This window comes from Peromyscus maniculatus, chromosome 13 (genome assembly GCF_049852395.1).
Source record: "Peromyscus maniculatus bairdii isolate BWxNUB_F1_BW_parent chromosome 13, HU_Pman_BW_mat_3.1, whole genome shotgun sequence".
Classification (NCBI taxonomy): Eukaryota; Metazoa; Chordata; class Mammalia; order Rodentia; family Cricetidae; genus Peromyscus; species Peromyscus maniculatus.
In genome coordinates, this window is record NC_134864.1 from 60,809,990 (window position 1) to 60,824,009 (window position 14,020).

General features: G+C 42.6%; 1 pseudogene; it reads right to left on the reverse strand.

Moving 5' to 3' along the window:
* Nucleotides 1-8,061: 8,061 nt before the first annotated feature.
* LOC102926176 (large ribosomal subunit protein uL30 pseudogene) lies at nucleotides 8,062-13,249 on the reverse strand (annotated as a pseudogene).
* Nucleotides 13,250-14,020: the final 771 nt, after the last annotated feature.

The window sequence follows — 14,020 nt, forward strand, 5'->3', positions numbered from 1 at the left end:
GGATTTCAATGGGCAACTCCTATGAGTTCTGAAAAGGCTGATTCTGTGATTACACACCTATTAGAAGTTATGGCCATCATGGGAATACCTGTACAAATTAAGACAGACAATGCCCCAGCATATGTCTCCAATGAAATGAGACAATTCTTTGCTTATTACAATATAAAGCATGTTACAGGTATACCACACAATCCCACAGGCCAAGTAGTCATAGAGAGATCCAATCGAACTTTAAAGGATATGTTAAATAAACAGCAACAGGTAACAATGACTCCTAGAAATAGACTGCATAGTGCTTTATTAACCTTGAATTTTCTCAATGCTAATGAGAAAGGAACAACAGCTGCGGAGAGACATTGGACAACAGACAAAACTCCTGAGCTAAACCAACCAGTTTATTTCAAGGATGTGCTGACCTCAGAATAGAAACCTGGATATGTTCTACGTTGGGGAAGGGGTTTTGCCTTTGTTTCTGCAGGAGAAGAAAAGCTATGGATACCAACAAAATTAATAAAAATTCGATTCGAACAGGAAAAACCCCTTGATGAAGAGAAGTAAAAGATCATCCACCAATGTGACATCTCTGCAAGTTGTAAGAAAAATTTAACAATCAAAGGGTGGGGTAGGGTTCTGTTTTTGTCTTTCCAGGATAATGGAAATACCCATCTTCCAAAACTCATAAGGCCTTGGATATCCGGATGATTACAGCAGGAAGGAAGAATCTATTGGTACCAATCGACACATGGTAAAATCTCACTGTCTAACATCTATCTCTATCAATCTAGAAAAGTTGTGGTTCCAATTCAATTATAAGCCAAGCTGGCTTTGGAGATGTAATTGGCTCACTCCTTCTCTAAACCCAAGCATATTGCTAAAAGAAAAGTTTGAGAGATTCTTCAGTCCCTTATCAAAAGAGCCCTCTGGTGTGAGACAGAAGGAAATCAATAAAAAGGACCATTGTCTTCTAAATTCTAATTCTCTCAATGCTTACTCTTGATTTCTCAGAATCCTTTCTTACATGCTATGTCCTCTTTAAATCCAAACCTCCCATTTTTGATAATAAATAAGTTTTTCCAATAGTAATCTCAGAAGTCTCCAGAAGGAAGATGGGGCCCCAACAACAACAACTCTACCCAATCCAGAATGATGTCATGGTAATCATCATCATACTACACTTTTTGCCAGAACTACAGACAATCTTACCCATTACTCTAAAACTTGCTGCAGAACCTATAGTTAGTTTAACTGAGATTTAACTATCTGAGCTTTCTCACAGTACCCAACAGAGATAACATCACTCCCTAAATGGCAGGAAGCAATTCTAAGAAAATGACGCCCCTTCTCCCTTAGGTTTCATAATTCTCAGGGTTATAGATGACGGTTATAGGGTTGGGGGTGGAAGAAAATATTAGACTCAGTATTGTAAAAAAAAAAAGGGGGGTGAGAAGAAATGGGACAGACAGGTATAAGATATGATGGTAAATCATTGTATATACTAGTAAACAAATTTAGTAAAATAGCAACCTTAGATAATTTGCACTGTAATTTGTACTGCTATAGATTCTTATATGTTGATACAAATGTAAACTATTTTTATACTCCTGTTTAAGATAATTTGTATATTGATACAAATACAGAACTATATTTGTTATAATTTACATATATTTCTACTCTTATTTGAAACATTTTTATATTGATACAAATGTAAATTTATATCTGTAATACTTTATATATGTTCTACTTCTGTTTAGGATATTTGGTATATTGATATATATTTAAGATTATTATCATATTGCATATCGCACTATATATTCCTACCTCGGTTATAAATATCTTGTGTATTGTCACAATTTTGAAGTCATCGTTCTTCACCATACATTTGCTTATAGACTGTTTACCTTGTTTACGTGAAGCCTTAGTCCTTAGGTTATTTTGGTAGATAAGATTTATAGATTTATAGTCACCTATGCCTGTCATCTCTATAGTTACGTTAGTTAGGTTATCCAGATTTACAGATACATAGGTCAGATGGGCAGGTAATCTTCAAACACTTCATAGACCTAGAGAATATGGCATTTAAATAACTTAGAATTCTGTTGACGTGAGACACAATTGCTCCTGGCTGCACCAATTGATCCCGAGAGAATGTTGGGCTTCTAAGACATTTCCATTTGGAAGATTGTCTTTTTGGCACAAAATGGCCTACTGGGCAAAGAACTGCCCTTGTCTTGATGGCTGACAGTACAAATGCAATGCTGTCCTTTCTGGACAAGCAGGACACAAGGAAAGCGACCACTGTACTCTGCCAAGACAGGGTAAGATGGTCTTTCAGAAATCCTGAAAATGGTCTGTCAGATACTCTAGGCCTGTAGCCAATTTGAATGCACCAACAATGCTGAGAAACATTAGGTGACTGTCCAGGCTGCCAGCTGTCTTGGTCTACTCTTGCAAGATTCCCGAAAGTTGCTTGCATCCATCTACCATTTCTCAGGTACCATTATGTTCCTTCTCAGGTCTTTGATGGTATTGATGACTAGCAGTTATAGTTACAACTTAGTATATATAATATCTTAGATAGAACATATTAAGTATTAGATTCAGGTTCTTTAGGATAGGACACCTTTGAATGATCTTTATAACACGCCGTTTACCTATGCTCTATACTTCTCTGGATTTTAGTATGTGTTTCTTGCTTGAAATTGTTTGCATTGGTTGTAGTTACATCTTATCTAGGTCATTATCCCTCATTATTTCTGGACAATATTTGATAACCATTCCTTTGTATATAGTCTTGTATTAGTTTAGAACCTTCTTATTTAGACAAAAAGGGGGAGATGTAGTGGGTAGCCATTCCAGCTTGGATCTGGAAGTTCCAACCCCATTGAGACTCTGGCAACTGTCAAGCCTACGAGGCGGGGCGAGGGGAGGCGCCTGGAGACCCGAGAGCTGGATGGGCCAGCGCTCTCTCTGGGCGCTCTCTCTGTGCCGGGACCCTGAACGGTGAAGGTGGACTGTGCAGAGCTCTGGAGAACACCGCTGGACTGTGATACACCTTCCCGAGACCCTGCGACCTACCTATTACTTAATTTGTGAGTTACGCCATTAAATAAATATCCTTTTAACTACGTGGAGTGGCCAAAATAATGTCTGTGTGCTCTCTCTCTGCACAATCCACCTTCACCATTCAGCGTCCCGGCACAGAGAGAGCGCACAGAGAGAGTGCTGGCCCATCCAGCTCTCGGGTCTCCAGGCACCTCCCCTCGCCCCGCCTCATAGGCTTGACAGTTGCCAGAGTCTCAATGGGGGTTGGAACTTCCAGATACAAGCTGGAATGGCTACCCACTACAGAAAAAGGCAAGGAAGCAGGCATCAAAAGAGCAGAAAAATAATTTATTACAGAGAACCAATTTGATCAAATAACACTATCTCAGATCTCTCTCTCTCTCTCTCTCTCTCTCTCTCTCTCTCTCTCTCTCTCTCCCTCCCTCCCTCTCTCTCTCTCTCTCTCTCTCTCTCTCTCTCTCTCTCTCTCACACACACACACACACACACACACACACACACACAATCAGGCTTTGAGAGACAGAATTGACACTATCTGAAATACAAGATACAGTGGATGAAGTTACAGGCAGATCAGGCATCACCAAAGAAAAACTCCTTAGTGAACTTGGAGGCATAACACTGAAACTGTTCAAAATGAACAGGTTAAAAAAAAGTTTTTATAAATAAAATAAAATAGGATATGTGAATAGGGAGATCGCTTCGGGGAACCCAGAAGACACGCAGTTGGAGGCCCTGAAGTCAAGGACTCTTAGACGTTCTCTGCTCACAACCCCGTTCACCTGGGAAGCTGTTCTGCAACACCAAGTTTGTAGGTGCACAGAGGAGGACTGCACCTCAGACGTCTGTGGTATCCAACCACAAAGAAATTTGTGTTAAGGAGATTTTTGCTATAAATTTATTATTTATTCAACATGAAAACACATTTCCATACTAGTGAGATGGGTATTCTTTATATTTACATAAGGAATTCAGTCTTAACTATATGTTTGATATGGCAGGATATAAATCCTACTCGTCAATAAAGCTTTACACTGATAGATCACACAAAATGCCAGTGGTACTACAGAGCCATTTCAGAAACTGTTAGAAATTCTGTCCTGATCTCAGGCTGAAGCTCATCTAATGATCTTCTTGAGAAAACCTCTCATTTCATGTGAATGTGGGTGGGTTCGTGCACATGCACACATGTAGGGCACCGTGACACATGTGTGGATGTCATTCCCTCTCTCTACTGTGTGGGGCCTGGGCATCAAACTCAGAGTTTTGGCTAGGCTGCTCTGTCCTTAGTGGCCAAACCATCTCACAGTGGCCCCCATTTTACATTTTTTTTTTTTTTTATGTAACAAGTCAGTCAGCGACTCAAATTGCAATTTTAAAAAAAAATCAAATATTCGAACTGAATTCTATCTAATGGCAGACCAGTTTGCTACTTACATGCTGAGGAATGATGGCAGGAAAGTCTTTGTTGGAACTGGGGGATTGGCTTGGTCATCTGAGCGATTCGCAGTACAAACAGGAGGCCCTGAGGTGAGATCCCCAGTGCCTAGATGAAAGACTAGGAGGGAAGGGCATGTGCCTCACCCCCCGCCCCCCCCCCCCAACCTCTGTTCTACTCTTCATCGGTATCAGCCTGCCTAGTTTATGTCTCTCTGGTATGGTAGTTTGAAGGAGATGCCCTCCATAGGTCTTGGGCATTTGAACACTTGGTCCCCAGTTGGTAGCCTTGTTTGTGAGGATTAGGAGGTGAGGCCTGATTGGAGGAAGTGTCTCACTGGGGACAGGCTTTGAGGTTTCAGAGGACTTGTACCGTTAGGTGGTAGTTCTCTCTGCTTCCTGCTTGGGGTTGAGAGGTGAAGTCTCAGCAGCTGCTACAGCTGCCCGTGGCTTGCTGCTTCCATTCTGCCATCATGGACTCGTATCCCTCTGGAGCTATGAGCCCCAAATAAACTTTCTTCTATAAGTTGCCTTTGTCATGGTGTTTCATCACAGAAAAAGAAACACAACTAAGGCATCTGGGCTCACTGGACAGCTGGTCTAGTTGAACCAGCAAGTTCAATGTTCTGTGAGAGATCTTGACTCCAACAAATAAGGTAGAAGGTAATTAAGGAAGACACCCGATGTAGACCTTTGTCCTACAAAGGTACACCCTCACACATACGTACACACTCACTTCTACTGTGCACAAAAATACATGAACAGGTATACGCACAGGCATGCTGAAAATGATTTTTGTTTCTTTAAGAGCAGAAAACTGTGTCCCATAAGTCCTTGCAGTTCACAACATACAGTAGTCTTAGATGTTTCAGGCTCTGTTCATTGGGTTTGTGTAATGCAAGGCGTATGCTGTGCAAAGTGTGTGTGTTGTGTGTTCAAGTCAAGGTCAAGGCTGCAGTGAAGTCCCACGGTGCAACACGGGCAAGTGCAGCCAGAAGTACCTCAAGTCTGTTCCGTGCTTCATTTTGGAGTAAGTTTAGGTCATTCTGTGTTCAGCAGTCTTTTACTGCTGCTGAAGTTTCATAAGCCCAGACTCAGTCACATTGTCCCATATGGGCCCACAAGCCACTGTTTCAGGGGCCAGGCCTGGAATAAAGATTTGGGGAAAAAATCCTAAAGGAGATAATGAGTAAATAAATTTTATCAAAACTGATAAAGTGATAAGAGCAAAAAAAAAAAACAAAAAACCAAAACCCTCAGATTTATAAGAAATGTAATGCAAACCATAGCAAGATGTCATAATGAGATCGCTCAAAGCCAGTGATGAAGACAATTATTATTATTATTATTATGATTATTATTATGATTATTATTATTATTTTGGTTTTTTGAGACAGGGTTTCTCTGTGTAGCTTTGGAGTCTTTCCTGGAACTCTCTCTGTAGTCCAGGGTGGCCTTGAACTCACAGAGATCTGCTGGCCTCTGGCTCCTGAGTGCTGGGATTTAAGGCGTGCGCCACCACTGCTCAGCGATGAAGACAATTCTTAAAGGCTGTCAGACACCAGGTCAGGCGGCACAGGTCTGCAAGCCCAATGCTAGGGATGCTGAGGCAGAAGGATTACAAATTCAAAGCAAACCTGGACTACATAGGAAGAACCTGTCTCAAAATGACAACAGTAATAATTATTATTAATCTTAAAATATAGAGAAGACAAAAAACAAATTATGAACAGAAAAACAATGATGAAACATACCCAGTTTTTCCTCAATAGGAATGTGACCCAGAAAACTGGAAAAATGTGTTTAAAAATCTTAAACCTAGAATTCTATCCTTAGTGGAAATGTCTTTCACAAAGTTGAAATAAGGACTTTTTTTTAGATACACGGTACTGAAAGGTTCATCAATTGTGAATCTAGACTGAAAGAGATGAGAGAAGCCCTTCAGGCAGATGACCGCAGCTGGAAACTGCACAGACTTGTGAAGAGCACCCACTATGATAGCAGGCATGTAACTAGCAACCCAACTATCCATGAGGTACCCAGACTAAATATCACTTCTGGCTATGCCAGTGAGGGTGTTTCCAAATGAGATGAACACTGAAATCCACTGACTCAGCCATTAGATGGCTTTCCCCATTGTGGGTGGGCAACTTGCTTCTGTTCAGGGTTGAGCAGATAAAAGAGAGAGAAAGAGAGAACTCTTCTCATTGACTTCCTGCTTGCCTGATAGAAATAGTGCATCTCATCTCACCTTCTCAGCACGCAGACCATAATTGATGCCTTTAGTGTTCCAGCCTTTGGGTTTGTGTTGAAGTCAAACACTGGCTGTCCTGGGTCTCTAGTTTGCAGATGGCAAATTATGGGACTTCTTAGCCTCCGTAGTTGCATAAACTGACTCCCCATAACAAACCCCTTAGAGATGTTCTGCCTGTTCGGTGATTTGGTTTCTTTTTCTTCCTTTTCTTTCTTTTGAACCCCCTGAAAAGCACATAAGATTAAATACAAAAAACAATTTTTTCTTATTAGTTATATCATTTAAAAGATAGTTGACTGCTCAACCAAGAATAATAACAATGCATTGTGGGGTTTATAACATTTGTAAAATGAAATGAAGACTAGCAAGAGCATGAAGCATAGAAACGGGGGGACAAAGGCATGGCTGTACTGGACTCTGCTCCATTAAACAGTGCATTACTTTGAGGAAACCCATGATAAGCGAAAGTTGTTTGAGACCTATTAATGTGGTAAGCACTAGTACAAGACCTAGGTTATAGCTAGTATGCTGATAGATAAAATAGTTATAAACCTGCTGCCAGTACTCATAGCAACATTATTTTTTGTGGTCAGGAATTTAAGAGCAGTTTGAAGAACACAGTCTCTCTCTCTCTCTCTCTCTCTCTCTCTCTCTCTCTCTCTCTCTCTCTCTCTCCCCCTCTCTCTATATATACATATACACACTATATATATATATATATATATATATATAGTGTGTGTGTGTCTCTGTCTGTTTTTCTGTCTCTGTCTCTGTCTCCCTCCTTCCCTCCCTCTCTCTCCCTCTCTTAGAAAATAAAGCCAATAAGACCAGTACTGAGAACCTAGGATTATTAGGTCTATAGGGAAAGAGGTAATTCCTGTTCTGAAAACTTGTTTTTTCTCTCCACTGCCCAGGACAGCACTTTACCTGGGAGGCTGAGGCAGGAAGGCTGTTGTGAGCTCAAGAACAGCCTGGGGATACATGGAGGCAACATTTCTCAGAAGGAGAAATGGAAGAGGAGGAGGAGATCAACGCGGAGACATATATCAACGGAAGAACAGAATGGAAACCGTGTCATAGAGGGAACAAATGAATGAGTGTGATGGAAAGTACACAGAACTGACTGTGGTGTTTTGTTTAATTTTCTGTATACAGGCTTCTGGATTTGATCTGAGTTGTACAAAAGGTGGTAGCAACTATTATTTTTTCCCCCAATAGTTTTATTTTCCCCAAGTAGTTTTAAAAACTGCCTGAGATTTTTTTAAAACCTGCCTTTTGTCTCCACCTGGGACCGTCTAGGGCGTGAGTCACTGTAGTTGAGCCCGAAGCCACTCAGTCCTTAGCCACTCCAGGAACTCCATCAGATCAGCTGATCGGATCTCGGTCTGTATTGATAAAGACACCAGCGATCCACTGGTCCTGGCATGTCGGCATAGAAAAGCTGAGGCACATTTGTCTTGCTCAGGGCTTCCGGGTTTGCTTCTCAGCGTGGGCAGTCTGTAAATTCAGTGAAAAAGAGAAAGTCATGCTCCCTAATTTACTGATGATTCATTATTATTAAATTCCAGCCATGGTTCTTTTTTAAAAATAATTCTGCAGAGGGAAATGCTGAATGCTTTGGAGCCTCAAAAAAATTAGTTATGTAATCTCTCTCTCTCTCTCTCTCTCTCTCTCTATATATATATATATATATATATATATATATATATATATATATATTTTAAAATTTTTAAAAAAATTTTATGTGCTGAGTGTTTTGATTTCACGTATGTATGTGTAACATGGGCAAGTCATTCTCCGAGTGTTTTCTGGACACTTTCTCTCAGAGCAGGAAGCTGAAGCCTCCCAGGAGCTCCTGATATTTGTTTGCCAACTCTTTGGGGTCCCATTGTCTTACTGACTGATGCTCAATGTCTTGAAAACTATTGCTTGAGATATTTAATAAGAGCTGGGCGTGTGTGTGGTGGTTTCAAGGAAAGTAGCCCCCAAAGGGAGTGGCACGATTTGGAGGTGTGGCTTTGTTGGAGTGGGTGTGGTCCTTTTGGAGGAAATGTGCTACTGTGGAGGCAGGCTTTGAGGTCTCATGTATGCTCAAGTCATGCCCAGTGAGACAGACCACTTCCTGTTGCCTGCAAGATGCAAAACTCTCAGCTCCTTCTCCAGCACCACGTCTGCCTGCATGCTGTCATGCCCCGCCATGATGATAATGGACTGAACCTCTGAACTGTAAGCCACCAATTAAATGCTTTCCTTTATAAGAGTTGCTGTGGTCATGGCGTCTCTTCACAGCAATAGAAACCCTAACTAAGACAGCACGGTGGCTTATGCCTGTAGTGTTTGGACTTGGGAAGCTGGGACAGGAGGATTGCCATAAATTAGAGGCTATCCTGATTTATGTAGTGGGTTCCAGACCAGTGTGGGATACAGAGAGAGATTCCATCTCAAAAAACAAGACAAAACAAAACTTGTGTAAACACACACACACACAAACACACACACACACACACACACACACACACACACACACACACACACACACTGCTTTCCTTGTAATTTCAGCCAATAGAATGCATTTATTTCCAATTATTATATCTTTGTGGTAAAAGACATTTCCAGAATAAAGCCTTAAAATAAAAAATGTGACCATGGAGAAGAGTCCTTTATGCTGGTGGTACCAGATTGATAGAAACACTTGTTGACCAAATATGGTTAAACTGGCTGTAGAAAGGTATATTTGCCCATGGTAAACAGACTGATCAAATGAAGAAAAGCATGCCTTGGAATTGGTGCTTTTAATTCCAGGAGGGTTAGTGATTAGCCACCTGGCTTTTGAATAAGTTCAGCTTTCAGAGCCTGATTTCTTTATTTGACACATTAAAAAAGGAATAATATGAACAGCGCGCATATAAGATCATCGTGATTAGATGAGGTGATACATGAAAATCGGGACACTGTAGTCCCTAAACAAAAGTCATTCTTATCCCTATCACCCCCCTACACCATCTGCCAATGTTGCTATTCCCCACGAACGTGGTGTGTTTTCTATTGTGGTTTTATGAAATCTGAACAGCAAAGGGCCTCGTTATAAATGTTTCTGGGAGACAGGACATGGAGTTTTTGTTCCTTTCCTCTTTTATTTCTTCACACATCAAACACCTGCTATATGAAAGAGAATGTGCTGCAAACTATGGAATAAAAATATGCACGATCAGGTCCTAACTCTTCAAGAGCTCACCGAGAGATGGGCGAGAAGCCACGTTGTGAAAGACGCCACCTCACAAACACCGCCTGAGTTTGTAAAGGAGGGCTGGCAGCTTGCTGGCTGACAGATGAAAGCCCCAGGTCCGTAACCAATGTGTCTTCAGTCTCTTTTGTTGTTTACCTCTTCAGACGCTGATTTATTTCCAGGCTCAGGCTCTGATCCAGTTGACCCTGTCGCTACAGAAACCATTTGATTCTTCCTACTTAGTGTGTTCAAAAGTCACTTGTGGCAGGCCGTATCCTTAATGAGCTGACAAAACTCGGGCCAGAGTTCCCTGAGTCACGGCACCTCATCTGGGGGACTCATTGCCTCTGGACACGAGCTGATTACCTAAGGCAGTGACTTAGGAAAAGATGAAAGGCGTCTCTTTAGAAGCCTTCCTTGATCTTGACACTGAAGGCCCAGACGGCGGTCTCATCAAGCTCTTCCTAAGTCATTACCAACTGATCAATAAGAATTTGGCGGAGAGGAAGAAAAGAGGGCAGGATCCTTCTCTTTTCTGGCAGGGAATTAAAGTTAGCCTAAAGAAGGGCAAGCTTACAGAGGAAAGAGCACAGGGCCGAGCGAGGAGATGGCTTTCCATCTGATCCCTTTATGTAAAACGACATCACACAACTGCGATAGAGTTTGCCAACCCTAGGCTCCGCCTGCGGAAGCAATTAAATACCACAGAGCTATGCATATCAGGAGGACGTGGAATCCTGAATTTCTACCTTTTATGTTATTTTAAAATGTATCGTTTTGCCAGGGATAGTTCCAAACTTACTTCAGACTAAACAAAATGCATTTTTTCCTTCTGACCAAAGGAAAGGAAATAGATGTTTCTTTCTTTAAATACTGCTGGAGTAGGGACCGAAGGAAAGGGCTTACAGGGAAGAGGATGGTGTACGGCATGGCCTGTATGGCTGTGAAGACTACAGCTCCCTCCCTCTGGTGTTGAAGATTCCAGCCACAGATATGGCCTTTCTGGTCTGTGTCATATCAGAGGATATCACCCCACTGGCTGATGGACCAGGGTTTATTAAAATCTTCTGGGGTTGATGCAAGTGGCAATTTGACCTTGTACGTCTCTAAGCTATGAATTGGAATTATAACCTCCTAGAGGGAAGAAGCTGTGTGCTTGATAAATACGTGTTTAATGAGTTCCAGGCACTCAAGGCCCACATGCTGCTGTTCTTCCCTCTCCACCCCTCCCCCATCCTTATCATTGTCCTCCTCCTCTTCCTCCTCCTCCTGAGCTATAGACAGTAATGCCCGTAGGTTGGTAAAGGGCACGGAGATAAACCACTCCGGAGATGGTTTCAGAGAATGGCCTCGGCTTCATTGCATGTGAGCAGTAACCGCTTCTATAGTAGAAGCCTATGGACTGTGATTGGTTACCACGTTACCTCGGACTGGGCACTCACACCACCAGGGTCTCCATGTGGAAGAAGCACATTAAATTAGACACAGAAAGAGCAGACCCATCTGCAGGCCAGCTACCAGTGACTTCAGAATTCAGTGTTAGGACTTCTGGGGCATGGCGCGCCATGCTTCTTACTTAGAAGTGCAGGGTGCCAGGTAGGCTGGCCACCAGGCCGTGCCTACATTTTCTCTGAAAATACTCCCTGCTCACCCCTTGCTTCTGAGAGGCGGTTTAAATAATGGCTAGGCCCAGGTAGTCAGATTTCTGCTCTGCTTCACCTTTTACATTGATAAGCATTAATTCACCTCCCAATGTTTCAGATTTGTCGTTCATTTGATGTAGGGATTCCAAGAGGTAGTTAGCATGAAGCTGTGACCCAGTGCTGGGGAGACCCTCACTCATCCAGCCCAAACAAGAGAGACGGAAGCCAATGTGGAACAGAGGATAATGAACCAGCAGTAGCCTAGCAGCATCCCAGATGACGCGACTGCAGCTCAGTGAAGGTTCATAACCTAGAGCCTTAGTGAGGAGGGAGTGGAACCGAGTCTCCATCCCGTGGTTTCAAATTTAGTCTAGTGTCATCTCCACAACGGATCACCGAGATTGGTAAAGGTGTCGGCTTGATTCAGCCGAGGAATATGGCCAATGCTTCGCTCTGTAGGTGTTCCTGGTTAGATGGTATGCTGGATGGTTAAACAGGAGACTGTCCTGAGCTTGGCCTTGTCAGTGAGATGGAATGTTGATATCCGTGAGAGTTTTCCATAGCATTCAGGGCTTTGTCACATTAGAGCAGGCATTCATCTTCCAGACAGAAAGTCTTCTTCACAGTTTCTGTGATGCACACAACAAGGCCTTATCTGGTCTGTGCACTGTGGGCTTGGACAAGTGATGTATACCTGCCTCTTTAATCCTCGCTGCAGCAATCATGGGGCTATTCTTAATGATTTTGAAAAAGGAGTGTCATTTTTATTTTCCTTTCAATTTGCCAAGCTGTTACTATTTATTAACTGATCAGATTACAAAAACACCATGGGGACCCTTTAGTTCACACACACACACACACACACACACACACACACACACACACACACACACACGCCTATTTGTCTGGTCTTCCTGATTGCCAGCATCTCCACCATTCACAAAATGAGTTTTTTTTTGTTTTTTTTTAATTCTACCTCATGGAGAAGTCATGGAGAAGATAATTTGGTCTGCAGGAAGTTATTCACTTCCTTAAGGTGTTTTCCAACTGTACAGTTGGAATTAGATCCTCCAGGCAGACATTGCCATATTTACCAAGAGACTGTGCATTGTCTGTCAAGGCAATTTGCTTTTTGCTGACTTTACCATACCTAGGCTTGTAGATTAGTCCATTTACCTACTTCAGGTTGGGGTACTCCCATGCAATTTGTGGTTCCACAATCTTCAGCATGTTAATTGAAGCCTAGTTGAGCTTAACAAAGGTGCCCTTGAAGATTTGATGCAGATGGAGAAGCTGCAACACATTGCAGACCTTTGGGCTTACACCATTGATACCTCAGGTTCTGATGACAAGCGCCAATTTTGGTTCTGTGTATACATGGACATTTCTAGCTTTTTTTTTTTTTTTTTGCCATCCTAGCCATTTGAGTATCAGTCCTGTCCATCTGCCTATGGTCCTTGCGACAGTGTTTTGCTTTTTCACGGGTGAGCTTCCCCCTTGCCTTCTGAAGTGTCTCCAGGGCAAGCTTCTTCCACAGTGCTTCCCCTTCTGCTCTTCAAAATCCTCTCACCTTTTCTTCAGGGTTTCTGGCCCAGCAGGGACCTCCTTCTTCTTCTCTGGTATCATCGACTCCGTGGTTCCAGCCTTCGGGGAGGGGAGAGTAAATTTTCACTGAAGCAAGTATGTATTAGATAACTCACACAGTTATTTAATTTATCACTATGTTGGCCCCCCTCCCCGGAAGAGATATAATTTATTATCTTTTTCTTTTTTTTTCAGGTTTTCCATTTCTGTTACACTGTCTGTAGTCTGTGAACCTGTGGGTTCTTTAAAGAAGCATCTTCTTTTTGAGTACAGTGGATCACCTTGCTCCTACCAAACCGACAGTCATTTCATTTCATCAAAATTTAACTCATGGGCCGGTGAGACAACTTGCCCAGCGAAAGTGTCTGTCACGTGTATTGGTTTTTGTCACTCAACACAAGTTAGAGTTACTCGGGAAGAGGGACGCTCAGCTGAAGAACTGCCTCCATCAGACTGGCCCACGGGTATGGCCGTAGGGCATGTTCTTGAGTAACAGTTTGTCTTGGTTAGGGTTTACTGTTGCTGTGAAGAGACACCATGACCACAGCCACTCTTACAAAGCAAACATTTAATTGAGGGTGGCTCGGTTCAGTCCCTTATGATCACCAAGGGGAGCACGGCAGGGTGCAGGCAGCCGTGGTGCTGGAGCTGAGAGTGCTCCACCTTGCAGGCCACAGGAAGTCCACTGGCTGTCACACTGATGGAAGCTTGAGAAAAAAGACCTCAAAGCCCGCCCCCACAGTGACACACTTCCTCCCATAAGGCCACACCTCCTCATAGTGCCAGTCCCTTTTGGGGGGTCATTTTCTTTCA